The 17,767-nt window shown below is 43.9% G+C and overlaps 1 protein-coding gene across 5 annotated transcripts in view; it reads right to left on the bottom strand.

Moving 5' to 3' along the window:
- The window catches only part of SOD3 (superoxide dismutase 3), a 70,012-nt gene extending 65,808 nt beyond the window's left edge, over positions 1–4,204 (bottom strand). For 2 of the 5 annotated variants that reach the window (XM_019962526.2, XM_019962525.2), the window contains exon 1: positions 4,065–4,203. The gene's annotated coding sequence lies outside the window, so the exon portion shown is untranslated. Of the gene's footprint in view, positions 1–4,064 lie in introns of all 5 variants that reach the window. The other 3 variants (XM_019962528.2, XM_019962527.2, XM_070791238.1) reach the window with 3 other exon arrangements.
- Between the last annotated feature and the right edge of the window lie 13,563 nt (positions 4,205–17,767).

The following is a 17,767-nucleotide window of genomic DNA, read 5'->3' as shown; positions in this document are numbered from 1 at the left end:
GACAATAGAAAAGCTTTCTAGGGACTTCCCTAGTCCAGTGGTTAAGAATCTACCTGTCAATGCAGGGGACATGGGTTCAATCCCTGGTCTGGGAAGTTCCCACACATCATGGAGCAACTAAGTCCACGCACCACAACTACTGAAGCCTGCATGCCTAAAGCCTGTGCTCCGCAGCAAGAGAAGCCGCTGCAAGTAGAGAGTAGATCCCACTCTCAGCAACCATAGAAAGCCCGAGTGTAGTAACAAAGATCCAGCATAGACAAATAAATTAATTAAATTTGAAAAGAAAAGCTTTCTAGTTACATCCCAGTAATTCAGAATGTGCAACAATTCCAACCAAAAACAGCTGCACCAGGCAGGGGCATGAGGGAGTTGCACTAGGGAACAGACTGAACCGCCAGGGGCTGTGGGCAGCAGGCTTTGTAGTATCAAAGGGTGAAGTGCCCCTGGTTCCAGAGGAAGGATACAGTAAGCTTGCTTGAATAAATCTTTGGGCCAGCCAGGAACTGAGAGAAAAGCAAGAACTACACCTGGGCTGTTTAACAGGGCTAAGAGACCTGGTCTCCAGGAGCAGAGTGGGAACCTTGGCTGTTGTTGTTCAGTCGTTCAGTCATGTCCGATTCTTTGCACCCCCATGGACTGCAGAACCTTGGGGTTAGGCCATTTGAGGATCTCCTGATTTTATCAATGCCAAGGCAGCCTATAATATGAAATCTTAATTTTAGGCCTTGTACCATACCCATATTAAAAATGGTGTTAATGGTAGGATTCTCCAGGCAAGAATACTGGAGTGGGTTGCCATTTCCTTCTGCAATGGTAAAAGGGAAATCAAGAGGATTGACAGCAAGGAGATGAAGTAGAAGTTGCCATTGAATGAGCAGACTAAAATGAAGGAGGCTCAGACAGCACCCTGAGGGAAGGGTACCACTCTTTCCAAAATGCTTTGCACTCTTCAGAAGAATCTTTCTTATTTCAAGTGTATTGAAGAATTGGCAAGGCTGGTCTTTCTGGGAAGATCCTCAAGGGCAACATTTTAGGGCATTTGAGCTCATGAAGATGATGAACACTGGCAGGCTCCCATCCTGGAGCCTGTTCAACACCTACCAGCGGGTCTTGCTAGTGTGATTTTAAATGCCCATAAAAATCAGGCTTTATTGATGGGGAAAACATAATATCTCTTTGGAAGTGGGCCCTGTTTTGTGCAAAGAGAGTATCCACAATGTTCCAACTATAGATAACTGACACAGGAGTCCTCTGGGGCTATCTCAGCCTCGAATGTAAATGTCTGAAGAACTCATTAAAAACAGCATGATTGGCATCTAAGTTATGTTGCTTTTGCCTGCATTTCAGATGCCCCATCGGGTCAGAGACCAAATTATTTTCACTCTGTGGGATGAAAAGAAGTTTGCAGTTCTTTCTCCGTTTGCTTTGGGCACACGCATGTGTGTCACTATTATTTTTATCTTCAACTCATCCAGATTGAATTATTTTCTCTACATTTACATCCTCACACAGGAAAGAGGGGGTGAGTATGGAGGTTGAAAGCCCCTTGACTTGGAGAGGGATTTCCTATCTGCCCTTCCCCCCATGTATGTGTGCATACACGTGCACGCACATAACACATACACGCACAGAGTTGTACACTAATGCCCTATACAGCCGGGGCACCAGCCTCACTTTGCTACTTGCCACCCTCTTCTGTCACTCCTGCCAGGAGAACACGGGCAGACATCGCTGTGTCTTCCTCCTGGCAGCCCTTCTGTTTGGCATGCTGTTCCCTGCCCGTCTCCTCTCACCTTCACCTCCTTCCTCACCGTCTTTTCCTGGCTGACCCATAGCCACCCTTTGGAGCTCACTTCCTCAGAGAGGCACGTCACCAGGCCTGAGGCAGTGATCTGCAGATGGAGCGGAGTTGGGCAGAGACTAGGGTGAGAACAATGGGGCACAGGTGGTGGCCCTGCAGGTAGGAAGGGCTGGCCTGAGGGCACCCCTTGCTTTGAACCCTCAAGGGCTCCTCCCTGCCCCCAGGAAGTCATCCAAACTCCTCAGAGTCTGATGTGAGGCCCTTTTCTTTCCACACTTCATCTCTTGCCGCTTCTCCTGGCTTCCCCCCAGGGAAGCCTACCCTCCCCAGATAATTTACCCTATTCTAGCATTGTTTCTTCACTTTCTGATCCCCTTCCTCCGCTCTGCTCCTTGAGGGCTGGCACCAGGGCTCACCATGCACTGGTGTCTCCCCAGCACCCAGGACTGGGCTTAGCACAGAGCAGGCTCTTGGGAAATATGTGCTGGGGAGTAAGGGGTGGAGGAGCTGGATTTCCTGCCTGTGGGATCAGAGCACAGAACCCCTCAACAGCCCTGTCTATACTGCCAGCCTCTGAGAGTGCTACACAGTGCAGGCTGGGGCTGGGATAGGGAAAAGAGAAATTAGGGGTTAAAGAGCATATAATAAGTAGCAGGAAATGTTCACACGGAGGTAACAGTGAGAACAAGACCTTGTTAGAAGTTCCTCCAGAATCAGAAGCTCCAGACCCCATGCTGTCTCTGCCATGAGCTTGCTGGGTGGGCTCTAATTCAAGGGATTGCCCTGGGGTCTAAATTCGGAACTTCCTTAAGCTGTCGGTCTAGGACACTGCTGTGTACATGGTGAAACCTGCCTAAGGAATGCAAAGAAATGGTTTAGGTTAATTAAAAACACACACAAAACACATCTGCAGGTTTTTTCCACGTGCTGCCATCTTTTTTCTTTCCATTTAGAGAACATGTTCCCAGGATAGCCCTGGGTTTAAGCTTTGGTAGACATGTATATCATTTCAGTCCTGGTTCCACCACTTAGAACCTGTCAGAGGGCAGCCAAATTTTTTGGTAAAAGGACAGAGAGGAAATCGTTGAGGCTTTGCAAGCCTGAACCTCTCAACCCTGCCTTTGTGACAGAAAAGCAGCCACAGACCACGTATAACTGAGGACATGGTCAAGTCCCAGTGAAACTTTATTTACAAAAGCAGACAATGAGCTGCTCTGGTCCACTGACCATAGTTTGCCAACCTCTGTCCTCAGTGATCTCGAGTATATCACATGTCATCTGAAAAAAAATTGAGGGATATAATACCTACTTTCTAGCAGTTGAAGCAATGTTATATGAAATTCCCTTGACATTTTTTAACGAACTAAATCACTAGAGAAATATACACTAGCAGTAGTGACGGTAATGTAAATGTGTTATTGTTTCATTAATAAATCACATTTATTTAGTACCCCCTGTACACGAGGTGCAGTGCTTTCATTATTTTCCTGACTCCTCACTAAACATCTCTCAAAAGGAAAAAAGAAAGCAATTGACTCCAATTGACTGATAAGGAAACAGAGGCTCAGAAACAGGCTCAAAAGTTACACAGGTGATTGGAGACAGGGCTGAAGTTTAACTAAGAGCAGTTTTCACATCCAAAGCAGTGGCCTCGGAAGAAAAAAAAAACAGAAATGGAAGTGTGTGAGGGGTGAAAATAACAGGCAAATAGATGAACAAATGGGCATACACAGACAGGTCCCAGTTGTGTTTAGAAGGAGGACAGGGCCAGGCCATACTCCTTGGTTATCAAAAGATGGCTGATACTTGCCATGGCATCTGGAGCAAGACACTTCCCTAGGCTTCTCCTGGGCGGGGCCCCAGATTTAAATCCTAAACAAGACCAGCTCTGGATGATGGGTTCTGCCAGCAGCGGAGAGCTGGCCTTCTCTGCAAGGGATTTCCTAAGTCACAACGTAGCCCTCCAGAACTTTCTGGGCCTGCCTCAGCCCCAGGGAAGGCTGGAGCAGCCGGTGCCACTTGAGCGCTGAGTCCCCTGCCTGGAGGAGGCCAGATTTAGCAATCTGTCACACACAGCCCGCCTCATCGTGACACAGGGCTCTGAGATGCAGGCAGCTCAGGCAGGCAGAAAGGCATCTGTCGGCGGCGCGCAGACAGGGATTAGAGAGGCCGGGGGAGGATAATGATGCCATTTGCTTTTCTATAAAGCGCGTGTCAGGAGGAAAGGATTAAGCTAATTGAAGAAATCTCCAGCACTTACGTCAAAGGTGGCTGCAAAGCGATTGCTTTATCTTGCATCTCACCTGCTTCAGAGACCCAGCTCGAGGAAGCCTACCCACGGCTCCACTTTGTCCCCAGCAACTCTTTTCAGAAATAGTTTGAGTTGGCGTTAGCCATTCTGCAAAGGAGAGAGGAGCTAAAAATAAGCTCATGAGAAAGCGGATCCCTCCCTGCCTTTTTTTTTAAACTTCCAAAGCTTACATGGAGTTTCCCAGAGAAAGATAAAGAGCTGGTTTTCCTGAGCTGGTTTTACATATCTGTGCACATGTAACAGGCAAAATAAATGTCACTGAGGGTGTACATACTGCACTGGGACAGGTGGCAGCCATCTCAGACATTTTTTTTTATCTTTCTGGAACATTACCTTATGCTCCGGGGAGTTGTGCTGCATGCAAAGAGAAAGCACAGACTTCAGAATCATTTATCACTGGTCTCCCCTCCTGTAACACCTCGAGTCCCAAACATCTCCAAACCCAGAACCAACCTGAAAGGCATAGGCTTTTGTCTTTTGTCACACAAATGCAACTCGGTTTTTGAGGTTGCCAGGTGACAGATTTTTGCATCCTCTCTATAATGAATTTGGGAACACAGCAAATCATCAGAAAGGTTTCCTCCTTTTAGTTCAAGGTATTATACTACATCTACTCAAATAATGGGCTTTCCAGGTAGTTCAGACAGTAAAGAATCTGCCTGCAATGCAGGAGACCCATGTTCAATCCCTGGGTCGGCAAGATTCCCTGGAGAAGGGAATGGCAACCCACTCCAGTACTCTTGCCTGGAAAATTCTATGGACAGAGGAGCTTGGCAGGACAGAGTCCACAGGATCACAAAGATTTGGACACAACTGAGTAATTAACACTACTCAAATAATATTTGACAAATGGCTGCTATTTCCCAATGAATAAAATATCACATCTGAAAAATATAATCAGCTGCTTAATTGTTACCATGATACACTCTTTGACTGTCTTAGAAAATGGATTACCTGATGAATTCAGAGATGTTTGTTTGAGTGCTTGGGACTGGAAACCTGGCTTCATTCTCTGTAACTCGCTAGCTTTTTGACCTTGAGTGAGTTATTTTGACTCACTTTGATTTCTTCATTGGTATCATGAGGGAGTAACACTGCCCACGTTGAGCTGTTGTGAAGGTTACATGAGATGGCTCAAGAAAGGCAGAGAGGAGGCAGTCCGGAGTGGGAGCTTTCCTCGTGGTCATCATCTGCCAGAAAGGCATAAGGTATTGTGTTAGTCAGGGTTCTTCAGAGAAACAGAACCAACAGGATGTAAATATGTATGTATACAGAATAAAGAGAGAAGCGAGTGAATTTTAAGGAATTGGCTCATGCAGTTGTGGGGGCTGGCAAGTCCAAAATGTGCAGGGCTGACTGTCAGGCTGGAAATTCCTGCAGGAGTGAACGTTACAGTCTGGAGTCCAAAGATAGTCAGGAGGCACAATTCCTTCATCTTCGGAGATCTCAGCCTTTTTTTCTTAAGGGCTTGGACTAACTGGCTGAGGTCCACCCCCATTACAAAGGGTAATCTGCTTTACTTCAACTCTGTTGATTTCAATGTTAATCACATCTTTAAAAAATATATTTTTACAGCAACATGTAGACTGGTGTTTGACCAAACAACTGGGCACCATAGCTTAGCCAAGTTGACATGTCAACCATCACAGGTATGGTACCTCTATCACAGGTATGTTACTACAGGGAATGGGCTTCCCTGGTGACTCAGTCAGTAAAGAATCCGCCTGCAATATGGGAGACCTGGGTTTGATTCCTGGGTTGGGAAGATCCCCTTGATAAGGGCATGGCAACCCACTCCAGTATTTTTGCCTAGAGTCAGGGACAGAGGAGCCTGGCAGGCTGCAGTCCATGGGGTCACAAAGAGTCGGACACAACTGAGCAACTAAGCACAGCACACACTACAGGGAACATCATAGCTAACCAAGCAGCAAGCATGGAATAAACCGTAGATTAGCAACACATGCATTTATAAAGGCACAGCAACAACACAAAAGGTGCGACCGCCCATCACCTGCTTAGCGCCTTCGTCCCAGGACCTATCAGAAGCCGAGAAGGAGGAAGATCCCCCGGTGTGATGGAAAACACTTCACGCTCAGAGCTGGCCTCTCTTAGAGCTCGTGTCCGGTTCCAGCCTTCTCTGCCCTGGATGAGTGTGCAGCTCCTCAGGCAGTTCCCTGGACGTCTCCAAACTTCCTGAGCTGCAACTCATAAGAAACACATCAGCCCTGCCTCCCGCACAGGGAAACTGTGAGAGGAAAATGAGGCAACTCTTGGGAGGGGCTTTGTAAGTAAACCACGAAGAGTCCTAATAGACATAACACATTATCTATCCCACAGGAACGTAATGTCCCTCTGGACAGAGGGAGTCCAGTTATTAGTACCAAAACAAGTAAAAGGCAACTCTCCTAGATCATAAATTTGACCTAACTGTAATATTAGCTGATATCATTAATATTTTCAATTAAAATTAATCTTCTCATTGTCTTGGGATTTCAAAAGGTTTTTTGGCTGCAAATTCAGTGACTGAGTTGTCTGAACACTAATCTTTCCCCCCATCCCAATAAATTTTCACTGCATTTGGGCAGAGGTCAAGTTCCCAGGTGGTACCAGTGCTAAAGAACGTGCCTCCTAATTCAGGAGACGTAAGAGACATGGGCTCAATCCCTGGGTCAGGAAGATTCCCTAGAGGAGGACATGGCAACCTACTCCAGCATTCTTGCCTGGAGAATCCCATGGACAGAAATGCCTGGCAAGCTACGGTCCATAGGGTTGCAAAGGGTCAGACACGACTGAAGCAACTTAACACAGCACAGCATAAGTATTTGAGCAGAAAGTATTTCATTGCATTTGAGCAGAGCTCAAAGCAGCAGGTCTAACAAATGTTTGTTGTAGGTGATTCATTCATTACAGAGATGTTTATGGAGTCCTCGCCATGTGCCAGGCACCACGCTGGGCTTTGGTTGGAGGCGGGAGACTTGAAGTGCTGAGTCATAGCACGGTGTAAGTGCTCGACAAAGGCCAGCTATTTATTATTTTTTCATATGCTATTATGTGGTCATTTTTGAAAAAGAAAGATAGAATTACTGCTTTAAAATATAGATAAATATGAGCCAACCTTCCTGCCAACCTCGGCAGGTTTTCTAGGCCAGCAACTCAGGGTCTGTTCAATATCACTCTGAAGTCAGGGGACCAGGAGCCCAGATTGAGGCAATCATTCTTTGGAGAACTTCACCATCAAAGGAAATTGTCCTGTGTTGTCTCTTAGAACACTTCACACTTCATTGGGAAGCTATAAAAACAATTACCAGGTCATTAGTAAAGGTTATTATTATTTTTTTAAGATCCAAAAGCTTCTCTCCCAGAATGACCTTAGCCAGCCTTGCAGTGAGAGACAGTTGCTGCAATGGAAAGAGTGAGAGCTTTGGAGTAGAAACTGAGGCTCCCAGCACTGGGTGCTTAACCTCCGAGCCTTGAGCTCCTGGATCCTGTGCTGAACTAGGAGCCCTTCCTGTGTCATTGGGCTATTTGTGCAGTTGAAATAAGGTGACTTTGGGAATAAGACCCTACATTATCCTGGGCACTTAGAAACCATTCTGTAAATGAAATTCCTTCCTTTCCCTGGTTCCATGTTGCATGTGTTTGAGGTCAGAGGTATGAATGGATAAAGCAGGAAGGATTGAAACGGACATTAGATCCATCAGGATAGGTTAGGTTGTGCTACAATAACAACCTGAAAACCTTAGCAGCTGACAACAATTGAGTTCAAATTTCTTACTCGTGCCCCATGTCCATCATGGGTTGACGAGGGAGCTCTACTAACCAGAGCCACTCACAACCCGATAGAACCTTGGCAGATGTGCCATTTTGTTACCTGATTCCAAGATCACAGAAGGGTAAAAGACAATATGATGAATTGTGTGCTGGCTCTTACAGTTCCTGCCTGGAAGTGATACATGTTAATTCTACTCACATTTCATTAACTAAAGCAAATCATGTAGCTACCGTTGAGATCAACAGTGTAGGGATGTAACATGCTACCATAGCATGGACTGGAGGTATAAGAATGGACCATTGTGTAGGAATTTGGACCAAGCCAATGCCCATTCATAATAAAAAGTAGGTAGAAATCTAGCAAAAGTTGAGGCTTTGAATACGGTCTATCTTATCATACCAACTCAAGATAAATATTTTTTCTATTCCAGACTCATGTGAGGATCTGATAAAAGGTATAGGATCCCTCCCCAGGGAAAAATACTCTTGAAACATAAGTGGGAAAAAATTACATGCAAGGAACTAATTACATTAGAAATGTACTTACTTCATCTATGTTCAATCTTTAAAAAAAATCATTTCTCTCACTTTTGATTATTCAAAAATTAATGATTCATTCCAGGAAGAAAAATAAGAACAATAAGACAAAAGTCAATCTTACATATTCTCAAAGGTAAATTTCACTTTTAAAAAATGATATTCATCTTGAAATAGATGAAATTGAAATTGTAATATATGATGTGACATGATCTGTACATGACATATCAATACCCAACCAGTTGCTTTTTCCTTTGGAAAATATTAAACATTAACTCACAAAAGAATCAGAGCCCCTAAAGCTTTTTGCCATTTGAGAGAAAACTTATACCAAGGAATAACAGCATTCTCCACGACAAGGTTTGAAACACAGATCCTAATATTAGAGGGCAAGTAACAAAATATTTAGCTAAAGTTATTTAGATCCTAGGAATGTATTTTTTTTTTAACAAGGTAATCCAAAGATAGGGAATTCCAATGATAGTTTAGCAGCTCAACAAGATCAGAATTCTGGGTCACCTTCTCTACAATTCTCTTGGCCTCCTTCTCATGGTCACAAAATGGCTGCAGCAGTTCCAAACAATACATCTTCATAGGTTTTGTTGGTCAGTCACTAAATCATGTGTGACTCTTTGCAACCCCATGGACTTCAGCATGCCAGGATTCCCTGTCCTCCACTATCTCCCAGAGTTTGCTCCATCTCATGTCCATTGAGTTGATAAGGCTATCTAACCGTCTCATCTTCTGCCACCCTCTTCTCCTTTTGCCTTCAATCTTTCCCAGCATCAGGGTCCTTTCCAGTGAGTCAGTTCTTCACCTTAGGTGGCCAAAGTATTGGAGCTTCAGCATCAGTCCATCCAGAGAATATTCAGGGTTGATTTCCTTTAGGATTGACTGGTTTGATCTCCTTGCAGTCCAAGGGACTTTCAAAACACTGTAATAAAAGAAATGTCAACAATTCCAAAGGTAGGTTGCTGTTTGACAGAGGTATGCTTCAGTTTTCTTTATCTGCTCCAAGTCCCAAATAAACAAGGTCAAATCCACACAGTGAGGACTTCCTCAAATCTCGCTAACTATACGTGGCTTATTTCACGTGAAAGGTATGAATAAAATACTGTGGAAGATGTTTTGACAAAAGAATTTTGTTCTGAGACAATACAAGTTTAGACATGGTTTCTGCCTTTTAAAATCAAGCCTTCTCATGAAAAGTGTTTGCCTTGTCCAGTGTATTTGCAAAGTGGACAGACATAATTTTGCCACGCTATGGGCACTGCAGCATTTTGAGGGGAGTGGTGGTGGGAGTCCTTACCATGCTCACTGATAAAAAAAATCAAAACAAAGAATATAAGTAAATGTGGACATCACTTCTTTTTCTTTATATTTTCCAATTATATTTTCTTTATATTTTCAAATATATTCCAAATATATTTGAAATATATATTGAAAAATATATTCCAAATATATTTTCTTTATATTTTCCAATTTCACTGGCCTTACACACCCAGTGATGGGTGTGTTGTGGTCCATTTCTATCAGTGGGTGCTCCTCTCGCCAGCAGGAAGTGAGGGTAATGGCTAATATGTCTATTATCAAGTAATACCCTTCCCATGCAACATTAGTTTGTAATGAAACCACACATCAAAAATATGTTTACATTTACAATAAATACAGTCTTCTCACAAAGATAATTTACAAAGTGACACCAAAGAAAATCTAAGAGAAAAGACTAATCTTTCCACCAGGAGATCTTTCATGGACCACAGGTCAAGAAATCTGCTTATGAATTATTTACTTCTTTTCCTACTGGGACAGAATAGTAAATGCTACTCTCGGAGTTCTGCCTCTAAGAGTCAGGACGTGCTAAGAAGTTAGGATGCAACTGGTTTTCAACCCTTCACTCATCTCTTGCTCCAAGGGTAGACAAAACAGGTTTGAGAGAAAGGAGAGAGAGTGAGGGTCTCTTTGATGCACTCAGTGGAGGGTAGGAAGTATAGTCTTCAGTGAAGCACACATGGGTCATGGGTTTCAATCCCGACTTCCCCACTTTCTACCACTGAGACCTCTTTTCAATCAATTATTCTTTCCAAACGTCAATTTCCTTACCTGAAAAAAATGAAAGACATCATTATCCTCAGGGGGCCTGAGCATTTAAAATGACTAAAATTGATATTGTGTTTATGATAGAAAGTGAATGTTTTACCATTTAAGAATGTCTTGTAAGCTAATACAATGAGCCTAAGTTTCTGGGAGAAATATCAATAACCTCAGATATGCAGATGACACCACCCTTATGGCAGAAAGTGAAGAGGAACTAAAAAGCCTCTTGATGAAAGTGAAAGTGGAGAGTGAAAAAGTTGGCTTAAAGCTCAACATTCGGAAAACGAAGATCATGGCATCTGGCCCCATCACTTCATGGGAAATAGATGGGGAAACAGTGGAAACAGTGTCAGACTTTATTTTTTTGGGCTCCAAGATTACTGCAGATGGTGACTGCAGCCATGAAATTAAAAGACACTTACTCCTTGGAAGGAAAGTTATGACCAACCTAGATAGCTTATTCAAAAGCAGAGACATTACTTTGCCAACAAAAGTTCGTCTAGTCAAGGCTATGGTTTTTCCTGTGGTCATGTATGGATGTGAGAGTTGGACTGTGAAGAAGGCTGAGCACCGAAGAATCGATGCTTTTGAACTGTGGTGTTGGAGAAGACTCTTGAGAGTCCCTTGGACTGCAAGGAGATCCACCCAGTCCATTCTGAAGGAGATCAGCCCTGGGATTTCTTTGGAAGGAATGATGCTAAAGTTGAAACTCAGTACTTTGGCCACCTCATGGGAAGAGTTGACTCATTGGAAAAGACTCTGATGCTGGGAGGGATTGGGGGCAGGAGGAGAAGGGGACGACAGAGGATGAGATGTCTGTATGGCATCACTGACTTGATGGACGTGAGTCCGAGTGAACTCCGGGAGTTGGTGATGGACAGGGAGGCCTGGCGTGCTGCGATTCATGGGGTTGCAAAGAGTCGGACACGACTGAGTGACTGAATTGAACTGAACTGAACTGAACTGAAGTTTCTACTCACAGGCAGGAAAAGAACCCACCTCTTCCCCCAGAGAGCACGTTTAATGGGAAGGCAGGAGAATGACAAAGTTGGTGTATAATTCTATCCCCTAGACTGTTCGCATCATCTGTTTCCTATAGAAATTCAAATAAGAGGTAAGTTGAATCCCCGCCCCGCTGCCCCTCCCCCACCCATCACCCTGCATATTCTGTCCCTCTTTACAGGCTGCAGCAGGGAGAGTAATCAAGACTCACATTTGTAGACAACTCACATCCACCCCCTGGTCTCTGGATGCTTCAGCTTAGCTGTGGAAAAAAATAGGATGGACAAGGCACTTGGTTTCTTCACCTTGGATTTGTTCAGGCCAGAGGAAGTACCAGTAGCCATATCCAAGCTCACAATTCGATGTCTTAGGCCAGTCGCTCAGCTTCTTGTCTTCTCCCACCCTTTCCATTTACCTTATTTGATGTGATTTTGCTCATTATAATGTCACTAGGGTGAGCAGAGGAATGTGATTACCAGGACAACCAGTATTGAAGCTGGTACCATTCATTCTCAGCTGCGACCACTAACCCACATGATCAGTCTCCAGCTGGGTCCTGAACTCACTTCGTCTTGTGGTTGCCAGATTGTAGAGTCTTACCCATTTTCACCATATTTCTCACATGTCTAACTAGCCAAATATATTCCTTTATATTCTACTTATTTAATATATTCATTTCCACAAGCATATGGTTCATTATGTATAAAAATGAAATAAGTATTCATATATGTATGAATATACACAAACCATCTTATATACACCAAATAGATTTTATGTACTTATTATTTAACCTAATAAATTGTTCTTCTTCCTGTACAACAGATTAAGATCTTAAACACTAGCCATCCATCTCCCTCTTATTATAAGAGTTCTGATAAATGTTTACCTCCCTTTATAAGAAACCTACTCTGCATTTTTCTGTGTACTTCATGTTTCATACCCAAGATGTTAAAGAAATGGATCACACTTCCTGCAGCGCCAGAGCCTACGCAAGTTAAAAGTTGCCAAGGATTCTGTGAACTCCTGGGTGACCTTAGGTTCTTGAGGTTGCCTTCAGGTTCCAGAATCTTCTCATGCTGCCTCCCATCTGCTGCCTGATGTGAAATGAAACTCAGCACCCTCCTCAGTTCCCTCTCTGTGGTCACTCACATCAAACATAAGAGGAAAATATTATCTGAGAATACAAATTCATGGCATTTTCCCCACCCCCTCATCCTCAGTTAACAGGGCAAATTCTGACACGTTTTACTCTGCATTTTTCTGTCTTATTATTTCCAACCCCTTCCAGGCCCCTTGCAGGTAGATCTGGGTACTCTTTGGGTTGGCAAGAGATGAGGTGACAAAAGTGGGGATTGCATCAGGAAAGGCAGAGCTTTTTCTCAAAGAGAAAGAGTAAAAGAAAAGAGTAAGAAAGTGATGAAAAAGAAATGACAGAGAGGAAAATTAGAAACACTCTTTTGAGTTGACTATCAGAAAAAGTGGATTCTAGCATGTAATTACTTACTTATTATTTTTACTATTTATTTACAAGATTGATGTGGCTTTTCCTATGTGTCAGGTACTGTTTTGAGGCTTGACAAAGGTTAATTCATTTCACTCTCATCACCATCCTAATTAGTAGATACTGCAATCATCCTCATTTTACAGACGAGAGACCTGAAGCACTGGCTTCCCAGGTGGTACTAGTGGTAAAGAACCCGCCTGCCGATGCAAAAGACTTAAGAGACGCGGTTTGATCCCTGGGTCAGGAAGATCCCCTAGAGAAAGGCATAGCAACCCACTCCAGTATTCTTGCCCAGAGAATCCCATGGATAGAGGAGCCTGGCAGGCTACAGTCCATAGGGTCGCAGAGAGTTGGACAGGACTGAAGCAACTTAGCACAGCACCGCACAGCAGAGCATAGAGAGGTTAAGTGATTCAGCAAAGATCTCACAGCCTATAATTGGAAGGACCAAGTTCAAAGTCTCAGGCTTCCTGACCCAAGGTCCATGCTTTCAGCATCGCTCTATAGTCCTTCTCATGAGGTTTACTAACTGCATTTCCTTGTATGAGATTACAGGCATTCAAGTAAAGCTTGGAATTAGGTACTCATCGTGGCTAGCATAACGTGTTACTTTGCTCATGACATCAACTTGAGACTGGGTCATGTGGGGCCCTGGAATGTATTTGGTTTTTAAAAGAGCACTTGGGGAAGGGTCAGTTCAGTTCAGTCGCTCAGTCGTGTCTGACTCTTTGTGACCCCATGAACTGCAGCACGCCAGGCGTCCCTGTCCATCACCAACTCCCAGAGTCCACCCAAACCCATGTCCATTGAGTCGATGATGCCATCCAACCATCTCATCCTCTGTCATCCCCTTCTCCTCCTGCCCTCAATCTTTCCCAGCATCAGGGTCTTTTCAAATGAGTGAGCTCTTCGCATGAGGTGGCCAAAGTACTGGAGTTTCAACTTCAACATCAGTCCTTCCAATGAACACCCAAGACTGATCTCCTTTAGAATGGACTGGTTGGATCTCCTTGCAGTCCAAGGGACTCTCAAGAGTCTTCTCCAACACCACACTTCAAAGGATCAATTCTTCAGTGCTCAGCTTTCTTTATAGTCCAACTCTCACATCCATACATGACCACTGGAAAAACCATAGCCTTGACTAAACAGACCTTTGTTGGCAAAGTAATGTCTCTGTTTTTTAATATGTTGTCTAGGTTGGTCATAACTTTCCTTCCAAGGAGTAAGCGTCTTTGAATTTCATTGCTGCAATCACCATCTGGTGGGGGATAAATTAGGGGTTTGTGATTAACAGATACACACTATTATATATAAAATAGATAAACAACAAAGACCTACTGTATGGCATAGGGAACTAAATTCAGTATCCTGTAATAAACTATAATGGAAAAGAACCTGAAAAGGGAATTTTATATATATATATGTGTGTGTGTGTGTGTATGTATATGTATATATAAAACTGGTGGCTTCCCTGGTGGCTCAGATGGTAAAGAATCCACCTGCAATGCAGGAGACTTGGGTTCAATCCCTGGGTTGGGAAGATCCCCTGGAGGAGGGCCTGGCAACCCACTCCAGTATTCTTATCTGGAGAATCCCCATGGACAGAGGAGCCTGGCAGGCTACAGTCCATGGGATTGCAAAGAGCTGGACACTACTGAGCGACTAAGCACAGCACAGCATATTTAACTGAATATATATATTTATATATAACTGAATCACTTTGCCATGTACCTGAAACTAACACAACATTGTAAATCAACTATACTCAACAAAGTTCTTTGTTCTAAAAAAAAAAAGAAGACAGGGGAGTACCTGGTTGGTGGGATCCTCTGAAGATGGGAGGATGTGGTTCAGAGAGGAGTCCTAACACAACTGGGCAGCCTTCTGCCTCCTTCCAGCCTCCTTTTCCTTCCTCTTTCCTACTCTCACCTTCTTACTGCTTTGCTCCAGGATTGCCTCAGAAACTCCAAATTCTTCTTCTATTACACAGCTTTTTTCAATGGTCTCCTCTCAAATACACATGCACTGAACCATCTTTGTGCTCAGACAGACAAATTTCACAGAATGCACTGCTCTTCAGACAATTTTAGAAGTTTGCCTTTGGTTGAATTCTCTTGTTTCTTAGGTTTCTGAAAAGATGAGTCAGCACCCAGTTTTACTAGAGCCTGATACATAGCATACTGACAAAGACAAAGGGAGAATACCCAGAGCTATCAAGAAGAAACATTTAGAGTCACCCTTAAGAGTTGCCTTGGAAGAATGCTCCCGCCTGACTTTGCTGTTATCCAGGTTCCCTTCAATTCACTGTTCTGATAAGCAGAATCTAGATGTTGGTGCTTCCAGATATAATTGCTTAGTGCTGAATCCCTGAAAAGCCAAGGCAGAGAGATTTTTCAAAAATCTGGCTCCTTTGATATCAACTGTAATTTGGGCCCAGTGGAGAATGTTACTTCTTATTGCCAAATTGCAAAAACGCCCTCTTGAGTTTCCAAAAATACCTCCTCTCTGAAGAGTTCTTTGCCTCAGAGAGGAAGGGTCGAAACAGCCACTGAGTAGAAGGCAGCAGACATTAGTCACACCGAGGAGAAGTTGCAGATAAATTTTAAGAGCCACTGCAAACGCAGGCCCATACGGTGTCCGGGGGCACTTTTGTTTAGCAGATATATCTTGGGATCTTTGAAGGAATGGTTGCGCTGCCAACTCGTCAATTAATCAACTCTCCCAAGGTCGCCCGGGACACTATGGATTGGGCTCGGGCAACAGGGGCCTGGAGGAACAGGCTTTAATTAAAGGATTTGTGCAGTAATGGAATCCTCAAATCCTTTGAGCAATGTTGCATGAACTGGGCCTTTCAATCCCTGTGTGCATTTTCCATGGCTGTGAAAAAGCGACAAATATCCTGACCAAGCACTTTGAGGGAAGGTGTTGTTAACCCATTTAGAAACCCTGCTGAAGGACACACGGCTGGGAAACACGCCCAAGCAAATGAAAGAGCAAAAAGAGCACTTCACTCCGCAGCAGAGTTGAGGACATCCATTCTCTAAACTCGTGTGACAAAGTCCTGCTAGGTCATTACTGTTTTAAAGAGTTGCTTTGTGGACATTACCAGCTCTCTTCATTGGAATTGTTAGCCATGATTTGGACGGGATCATGGAAACCTCAGAGTAACAGTCTTGTAGCTTGTAAGGCCTGAGGACAGGGTGGGGTGGTGAGGTGGGTGGGGGGTCTCTGGATGAATGCTGCCCATAGATGGCTTTGATATGCAGAATATTCTTGCAGTGCGTTTCTTCACTTCTGAAAAAGTCAGCTGCTTCTTCTTGACCAGGTGTGCACCCTCTGGGCCCACTCCTCATACAACCCCACCTGTCTGGCTCTTGAAGGTATTTTTGTATGCATGTGACCTTGATCAGACATTTCTCTGAAGCTGTGCTCATCACTTTGCTGTCATTTGGCACATGCGAGATTCACACACATACACAACGGTACTCTCATGAGTGTTCCAACCTATGGGCTGCCACACAGAAAATATGGGCTGAAAATAATGCCAATTCCCAGATGCTGATGGAAACTCCAACTGTCATCTGTTTGTTGCACACCTCTTATCAAATTCCAGGAAGCTCAGAACCTGTGCGATATGACTTAGTCCCCCAAATCTCTGCAATGAGCTGTAATTTAACTTCCAGGCATCAACTATTTTATCAGAACTGTTTAAGGTCATCTTTTTGAGAAACAGCTATAAAATTTTAATATGTTGTTGGATGTCTCTTATCTAAGTAACCTTCAGGCTGGGTTACTCTTGGAGCTCAGAACTGGGAAAACAGCTTTCTGTCTTGATAACTGGACACGTACAGTACATATGTCTTAGTCAGCCCAGGGTACCATAATATCATAGACTTGGTGGCTTAAACAACAGAATTTTATATCTCACAATCCTGGAGCCTAGACGTCTGAGATCAGGGTGCCAGCACGGTCAGGTTCTGGTGATACCTATATTCCTGGTTTGCAGGGGCCACCTTCCCACTGCGTCCTCACATGGCAGAGAGAGGGCAAGCTTTCTGGTATCTTCTCTTACAAGGACACCAATCCTTTCAGGTCAGGGCCCTACCCTCATGATCTCATTTAACCTTAATTAATCCTATAAAATCCCACTCCAAACACATCACTTTGGGGGTTACTGCTGCTGCTGCTGCTAAGTCACTTCAGTCATGTCCGACTCCGTGTGACCCCATAGACGGCAGCCCACCCGGCTCCCCCGTCCCTGGGATTCTCCAGGCAAGAGCACTGGAGTGGGTTGCCATTTCCTTCTCCAATGCATGAAAGTGAAAAGCGAAAGTGAAGTCGCTCATTTGTGTCCGACTCTTCGTGACCCCATGGACTGCAGCCCACCAGGCTCTTCTGTCCATGGGATTGTCCAGGCAAGAGTACTGGAGTGGGGTGCCATCACCTTCTCCGTTTGGAGTTTAAGGTTTCACCATATGTTGGGATGGGTGGATACAATTAGTCCACAGTAACACATGTACACAGTCCATCCCATTTTTGTTCTCTCATGTTATGCCAGGAATATCATATCTAAGATTTGGACTCAATTCCATTAGCCTCTTTAATCTATAGTTTATAATTTGCTCTGACCTATTGTCCTTATTACTCAGTCTTAGCCTTTCATCCTTGTATTGATATAGGGATTTGTTTTATTATTGCTTATTTACTTAATATGTGTAGATATGACAAATCTTTCAATTAT

The sequence above is a fragment of the Bos indicus genome, chromosome 6 (genome assembly GCF_029378745.1).
Source record: "Bos indicus isolate NIAB-ARS_2022 breed Sahiwal x Tharparkar chromosome 6, NIAB-ARS_B.indTharparkar_mat_pri_1.0, whole genome shotgun sequence".
In the NCBI taxonomy this organism is placed as follows: domain Eukaryota; kingdom Metazoa; phylum Chordata; class Mammalia; order Artiodactyla; family Bovidae; genus Bos; species Bos indicus.
The sequence above is the reverse complement of the archived record's forward strand: the minus strand, read 5'-3'. Positions and strand labels throughout refer to the sequence as shown.